Source organism: Periophthalmus magnuspinnatus, chromosome 24 (assembly GCF_009829125.3).
Source record: "Periophthalmus magnuspinnatus isolate fPerMag1 chromosome 24, fPerMag1.2.pri, whole genome shotgun sequence".
NCBI lineage: Eukaryota > Metazoa > Chordata > Actinopteri > Gobiiformes > Gobiidae > Periophthalmus > Periophthalmus magnuspinnatus.
The window spans coordinates 1,086,691-1,095,217 of NC_047149.1; positions in this window are offsets into that span (position 1 = coordinate 1,086,691).

Here is an 8,527-nt window from a genome sequence, read left to right on the forward strand (position 1 = left end):
GACTGAAATCTTATCTAAAGAAAATGAGCTAAAAATGACTAAAATCGATATGCCTTGTAATGTTCCACAGTATGGGATTCAACTCTTTCCCAGTTGGAGAATTTGCTAAGGAAACACGGTGGAAAACATGCATTCTTACTGTGAGCTGTTCATCTCCATAGAGATAGATCGGCTTAATGCCATACTGTGAAACATTCCAGGAAAAGCAATAATATCTCCATGGAGACGAACAGCTGGCCGACCTCCAATAACCTCCAATAGAAAGGTTAGCTAGAGCGCCTTTAAGTTGCAGATTTAGAAAATTACCAAAATGTATGTTTAGGTGTGTCTTTGCAACATACCAAATTATCTTCTATCTACCCAAATGTTCTGCTCCTGTCTGCTCCTCCAAATGTTCTGCTCCTGTCTGCTCCTCCAAATGTTCTGCTCCTGTCTGCTCCTTCAAATGTTCTGCTCCTCCAAATGTTCTGCTCATTCAAATGTTCTGCTCCTGTCTGCTCCTCCAAATGTTCTGCTCCTTCAAATGTTCTGCTCCTGTCTGCTCCTCCAAATGTTCTGCTCCTGTCTGCTCCTCCAAATGTTCTGCTCCTGTCTGCTCCTTCAAATGTTCTGCTCCTCCAAATGTTCTGCTCATTCAAATGTTCTGCTCCTGTCTGCTCCTCCAAATGTTCTGCTCCTTCAAATGTTCTGCCCCTTTCTGCTCCTCCAAATGTTCTGCTCCTGTCTGCTCCTCCAAATGTTCTGCTCCTGTCTGCTCCTTCAAATGTTCTGCTCCTCTAAATGTTCTGCTCCTGTCTGCTTCTCCAAATGTTCCCCTTGAGGCCTCCTGAGAACATCTGTACCTGGTGTGTCCTGCCCCTCTCCTACCTCTTTCCCATAGAATATATAAATAAATGGACATTGGACCACCCTGCTAGTCGCTGCGTTCCACATGGGAAGTGAGCATGGGCGCAAAGCGGTTCCTTCAAGGTCTGGCTTCAGTTCACTTTTCTACTGAAAAATCTTTAAGTCTCTGTAACTGCTGCTGTCAGTCTCATCATTTGGGTTTTAAAATGTTGGTTTTAACCCACTCTACATCATCTTGGGATTTTTACTTGACTATTTTTACTTGACTCTTTAATCAAGATATAAACATTAATAACAGACAAATCATGTCTTTTTACTCTGAGGTCACTCACACTAGCATTAGTAACAGGTTTGATTGACAGCCTCATTGCTAAGCACCCCCTGCCAAACCAGCGTGCTGAAAGAGGCAAGACCCTTCAATAACCTCACTCTTAGCCTCTATTGGCTTCATTTGATTGGTGCCGAACGCTGTGGGTGACCTCTACTTCCCAGTCCATCATCATACATGCAATACACAATTTATGATCTCTTCTGCCCCACCGCTGCCCCACCTCTCCAGCACCTCTCCAAGTTTCTTCTCTTGGTGAATGTTCTTTACCATTATAATCTACATATAAGTCTGTTGCTGCTTGGTTTGTGGGTAACGGATGGTGCCATCTTGTTTTGGTTTTGGTTAAAGCTTTGTTGCGTAACATTTCAGCCAATAAATGGTAATATAAGCCCATAGTAAATAGTAAATAGGTTGCGTTCATGTTATAATTTGATGTCATATGTAATTATATGAGATATTTGAAAGAAATGACTACATTTGTGGATCTTATTTGTTTGGGATCAGCTCCATAAACTTCATATTAATCTTATGGTTTAAAGTCCAGCTGACAGCAATCATGTCTTTGGGGTTGAATAATGGCTCCACTTTCTGAAGCTGTTGTGAAAAAAAATCATTTCACTTTGTTTATTTACACTGACAGACAAGAACTTTGTCTGTCAGTCTGTCAGCTGAACTTTGTAATTACTGGACCTATCCCCATAAACCAGGTCAAAGGTCAACACATCTGCATCTGACAGTCCCACAGAGAACTCCACCTGAGAGTTCAGACCTGTCTCAGGTCAGTTTTAATCCATAGGGACACTAGAATGTTGTGATGTCACGTGAACCCAACCTATTTCCTTTTGGATTGTCTATTAGCTAAAATGTTACACAGGTGGGCTTTAAAGGAATCTGCTCTCTGGCTCTAACTGGTACTCCACTGGAGCAGTACCGGATTCATGGGGCTAGCCAGGTGGCACGTTTGTACTTTTCACTGCTGTAAATCCTGGTGTAGCGTTGCTGGACATTCAGGGTTCTTCTCAAATCACTCTTAAAAGATTGTGAAAGTCTCCATGCAATGTGTGTGTGTATATGCAAAGTGGTGCTGGAGCGTGCAGGCGAGGCTGCACACTAGTGATTTTTACATTTGCTCCTGTTTTTATAAGAATGCTATATGTTCTGTGTGTTTGTGAATAAAACTGTTCAACTGTGTTGTGTGGCAGATCCTTGTTTCTGATGGGAGATTCTGGCTAAATAAAGTACAGTTGACTATGTTCTGCTTGGTATGCTTTAATCTTTATTTATACAGGGATAGCCCAATGAGAGTACCAGGCTGTCTTTTTCATGAACACCTTATTAAAATACAGATAAATACAAAACAAAACAAATAACTTAATAAGTCCATTTAAAACATTAAAAACAGGTGCAGGTCTAAATATTCATCACCAGATTAGTGACACCAGTGTATACAGATTTCATGTCAGAAAAATAACCAAAAGCCCCCCCCATCAAAGTTCAACAAACAAGTGAGATATTCACGCATTGTGCGCCTACCCACTCAGTGGAGGAAGCCCATTTCGGCCGCTTGTATTTGAGATCTTGTCCTTTCTGTCATTACCCAGAGCTCATGACCATAGGTGAGGGTGTGTAGAGGGTAGATCAACCAGCTCCTCTCAATCTGAGACCATGGAAAACCACCAGAAAAAGGTGGCTTGTCTTCTCCGGGTGGGTGGAGAGTCTCTGCCTCAAGTGGAGGAGTTCAAGTATCTTGGGGTCTTGTTCATGAGTGAGGGAAGGATGGAGCGTGAGATTGATAGTTGGATCGGCGCAGCATCTGCAGTGATGCGGTCAGACTGTTGTGGTAAAGGAGATGAGCCGAAAGACAAAGTTCAATGTATGTTCCTATTCTCACCTTATGGTCATGGTCATGAGTTAGTGACCTTGACCTCGTACAAGTGTTACTTTAAAGACTAGATCACGTAGATTTTCCCCTAACTCAAGATCTGGACATCTGGTTTACTTTTCTCTGTTTTATCACCAAAAAAGGTCCCTGGAGATGTTTATGAAAAATAGACTTTATCATGAACTCCTGATCTATAATGTTTACTGATTTACAGTATAAATGATGTGAAATACAGTAGATGAAACAATGAAAACACGACGCGCTCACTAATGTGCAGATGTTGTAGCCTGTTAGCAGCAAATCAGTCGTGTCAATGTAATAAACATAACTTTTAACTTTCGTTTGTGATTTTAATTTCCGTCAATTACCGTTAAGCAAATGGACAGTGTTTATCGAAAAACCATTTGAGATTGTTTCTCTTCAAACTGCTCTCTGCCTAATGAATAGACTATAATGCTAATGACAATAGGCAAACATACAGTTTTTCAATTGTACGGTTGAATCATTCAAATAAAAACAAAAACCAAAAAAACAATATCAATGTAAAAATATATTCATATCTTAATGTATGGCTTGATTAGCTGCTAGCCTATTTAGTTGTAGAAATCCACTTCTGCCATCCATATGGAGCATTGTAAATCCAATAAAAGTTTCAGGCTTTCTTCTACACTTCCAGCGCGCAACAATTATCCACAATATCTCCATAATCCGATGCCGTTAGCTTCTGTGGGAATTCTCCGCTGCTCCACTGCCAGTATAGAGTTCGGAGTTGCATGCTGGCATTGTGTGACCACAACTGCAGGGGCTCTATGTGATGCTAGTGAGGTAATAGTGGTAGAATTACTCAAATTTGTAATAAAAAGCTCTCTTGGGCCAATTGAGGAGGAGACTTGAGTGTAACCGGTTCATATATATGTATAATTAATGTATAATTACACAAAATGCTGCTTTTGTTTGTCACAGTTTTGTCCATACCTGGTGTTTTGATTTTGTGTGCAGCCTTGGTCCTCCAGCCACTTCTTCTTTGTTTTGCTTTCTTCTTCGTGTGTCCCTTGCTCCTGGTATAAATTTGGGGTTTGACTCCCACCTGTTCCCTTTGCAAACCCGTATTGGGAAGAGGTCAGTCATCTATTGTGATCCCAAGTGTCCTCTTTTAATTGTCTTTACCTTTGTATACATCTGTGGTTATATTTTATTTGTATTTAAGTTAATATTGAGCTCCTGTGTTGTTTCGTTGTTTTTGTTTGTTCATGTGAGCAAGTGCGGGGAGTTGTTGACTTTGTCCATTGTCTTCTTTTGTATAGTGTGGGCTGGACCGATGGCACATGTTCATAAACTTTCATACTTTTTATGAAACAGGTATGTTGTTGTTAGTCCTTTGCAAACCGGTATTGGGAAGAGTGTGGGCTGGACCGACGGCACATATTCATAAAGTTTTATACTTTTTATGAAACAGATTAAAAGTGACTCCAAAAGTTCCCGCGGGGTCTTGTGGCTCCTTAGCACCCTTACAACACAACGCAGAAGACCACCGGTCACATGAGGGCCAACAAAAATTGTCCCAAGGACTGCATTTACCTCCCAGGCCATAGTTTGGACACCTCTGCAGAGTTAATTCACCAAAAAGTCAAAGCTTTTAAGATCAAATCTAAGCAATTCTCCAAATGAAGGAACACATTCTGTCCAGTATGAGGAAGGAACATCAACATTTCAATCCAAATAAGGAACGATTCCTTATTTAAGGAATGGTTCCAGGTGCTCAACCAAGTATTTAGCTTTTTTAGAGATGACTTTAAAGTGTGCAGCTGCTGAGGTTTGGCAGCAAAGCTTTGTGCATATAGAGTGTATGAGGGACCAAAAAGATGATTACAAACATGACAGAGCAAAAAACAAACAAACAAACAAAACATTTGATTTTTAAAAATAAAATAAACATGATTGCCTGATTTTCTGGGGAGTTGTAGGTGAACAAATCCTAATTTTTTTAGCAGTCTGACGCAGAACACTGTGATATAAGCCCATTTATTGTAGCCTCCTTCTCTGCAAGATTCAAAACAGTTTATAGTGTATTAGACTATTACAACTGGCCTACTTTTATGACACACTTCCATTTTAGAAATACTGATCATTTGTGTCTAAATCATAAACTGCATAACAAAGTGTACTAAGGGAGTGCGATATCACCCAAAGCTTCATTTAACTGAAGCTGAATGCTCCGGTCAAATGAAGCTCATCTCGCTCTTATGGGGTGAATTTGGAGCTGAGTTCCATATTTGGAATTCCGAACACAAGTATCACAGCAGCCAATCTGGCGCGAGGCTGTTGAAGGTCCACTTTTTAGCACGGAGTGAGTGCCTAGCAACACTGTCAGTCAATCTTGTTGCTAACGCTAGCAGGATCGACCTCGGGGAAAGAAGACTTTTGTAATGAACGTTTTTTAAGGCAAGACACTGCAGATGAATTGAAAAAAATCTTAAATTTAGAGATATCAGTTTGCAACATCTTCTGTAATTTACTCACACACATGTAAGAAATAAATATGTTACAAGTTTGTCATCATGTAATGTTTTCATCTAAAAATAATACATTTTATGTGTAAAAACCAGACACTGTATAAAGAAGTGAAATGCGTTTGACGTCACCCACAACATTCAGCTTCAGATAAATGAAGCTCATCGAGGCTAGCAGGGATAGAGGTGAATTTGGAGTCAAGTTTCATATTTGTAATTCATTCTGTGAGTATCATAGCAACTAAAGAGACAATCTGGAGCGAGGCTGTTGAAGATAATGCCCCTTCCCGCCCACACCGCTGGTTTAGCAGGGAGCGGGCACTTAACAACGCTGTCAATCAAACCTGTTGCTAACTCTAGCAGAAGCGACCTCAGGGAAAGAAAGCGCCCGATTTGTTGGTTATTAATGTTCATATCTTACATCAATCACAATAGTAAAAACACCCAGGATCATGTAGAGTGGGTTAATACAAATATTTTAAGACCAGAGAGAGTCTGACCACAGCAGTTACAGAGAGAGGGGTGACAATTTTCAATCGAAAGTGAACTGGAGCCAGAGTTGATGGAGCTGGAAGCACCCCCATGATCACTTCCTGTTTGGAACACTGCAGCTTGCACGTTATGTCCATTTACAGTCTATGGTAAAAATGTCAATGTCTACTTCTGGGACATTCAACAGAATAATGAAAAAGGCAGATTAAAATTTTTCTTGCTTCTTTTTGATGACAAATTAGATGCTAAAAAATATACAGAGGGGATTTTGGATCTTATTTATTATTTGAGTAAACTAAATCTTACAAAAAATGTGTCTAAAAATTAAAATTATGCATCATTTTATGGAGTTATAATTTGAATAAATTATACTTGGAATTAGATATCAAAAAACTGCACATATGTTTCATCAAAAATCTTGTTAGGTACAAGATTGTAAAGTTTGGTGTATGTAGGTGCTGCTTTAAGGAGGGTAACCCTTAAGCCCCAGTGTCCCATATAAACCTATGGAGGCAGGTTGATGAAATATTAAAACTTCTTTTGGTGCAGAGTGGACAGTTCTGTTGTTTCCACATGAAAGCTTGTATGCTAAGAAACTGATGAAAAACAACAAGTTGAAAAGATTGAGTTTTGCCCATAGTGTCCATAGCTAATTCCACCATCATTTTATATGGCAGTACTACTTCTATTCAGTTTAGAGTATTCTGGCTTTAAATGTCATTGTGTTTGTTAGGCCTACTCTGGTACTTTTCAGACATCACCTGTGTGTACATGTGTGTACATGTGTGTACATGTGTGTGTGTGCTCTTAGAACAATAGTTTGCGACGGGTTTGTATTGAGTGGCAGGACTCTCCTTTCTCTCCACAAATGCTGTGTTAGCAGAGAGTCCCTGTGCTGACCCCTCTGACCCTCCTGGGCTGACCCTGTCTGACCCCTCTGCCCTGTCCCACTTTGACTCTCTGACTCACATAAATATGAATTACATGCATTTTAACTCACCTAAAAATAAATACACGTTTAAATAATATAAATTACAAGAAACAACCCCACCCCCTTCTCCCCTACGACAGATTTCGTGGGTTACAAAGTCTTAGCAAAACATACACTAGCAAGAGAGCAATGTGGCTATCAAAAGGACAAAAAAGAAAAGTAGAGAGTGAAAATCGGGGTTTCAGAGAAGAATGGAAGGAAACATATGCTTTTATCTTACCTGGATTTGCGAATGCAAAACCTTTATGCCTCATCTGCAACGAGGTAATATCCGTTTGGAATACAACATGAGACACCATGAGACAAAACACGGACATTTCAGTGCGTCCTTTCCCCCAAAGTCAGAGTCACGGCGTGTCAAAATTGATGTGACAGCTACATCCAGAGGAGCAGAGTCTTGGTTCGAGGCCTTAACACACAAGAAAAAGTGTCCAGTGCGTCACTTAAGGCATCCTGGATTTTGGCTCGTCATGGAAAACCTTTTACCGATGCAGAAATTTTGAAGGATGTGATGGTGTCAGTTTTGCTGTCGACTGATAAAACCACAGACGCACTTATAGCTTCTGTCAAACAGAGGCCACTCTCCGCGCGCTGTGCGCCGTATTGAAGTATTGTCCTCAGATATACATGGTGATATTATCCGCGCACTCCGTAAAGTTGATCACTATTCCCTGGCTATTGACGAAAGCACTGACACGGCAGATGTGGCTCAAATGTGCGTTTATGTTAGATATTTTGATGACAAGACTGTCTCATTCCAAGAAGAACTTCTTTTTCTCATTCCGCTGGAAGGCCAAACTACAGGTGACATTCTGTTTGCCAAACTTGAGGAGCAGTTTAGGAAACACTCCTTATCCCTTGAGAAGATTAATTTCATTGTAACAGACGAGCTAAAGACCGTAATGGACAAAGTGATGTGCATCATTAATTACATCCGAGGGACATCGAGCACACAACACCGTCTTTTCAGGCAACTTGTGACTGATGGTTAAACTACGACAGGCTTTTAGTCGTGCGTAATTCCGCACTAACGGCTTCCTTACTCCGCATTTGGTGCCGTAATGACCTGCACCTTTACGCACGACTTTGGGAGAGCTGTAGGACTTGGATGATGCCAAATGCAGCAAGGATCGTGATAAAATCACAACGTAAATGAAAAATGCTTAAAATTGACATGGCTAAGTGTATTTATGTTGTGTCAAACATGAGCAAAGGTCGGGAACAATAAAACCTGAAATGCGGACAAAAAGCAAGTTCCCACCCCAGTTAAAAGAAATCTTCAAACTGTGAGTATTTTGACAGTTTTGTGATTAAGTATGGAAGCCCGTTTCCGCCATGAAAAAAAAAATAAAAGCCCCACAGAAAGTCGAAATTACGAGTTTTAAACTCGTAATTATGAGTTTAAAACTCGTAATTATGAGTTTAAAACTCGTAATTATGAGTTTAAAACTCGTAATTATGAGTTTAAAACTCGT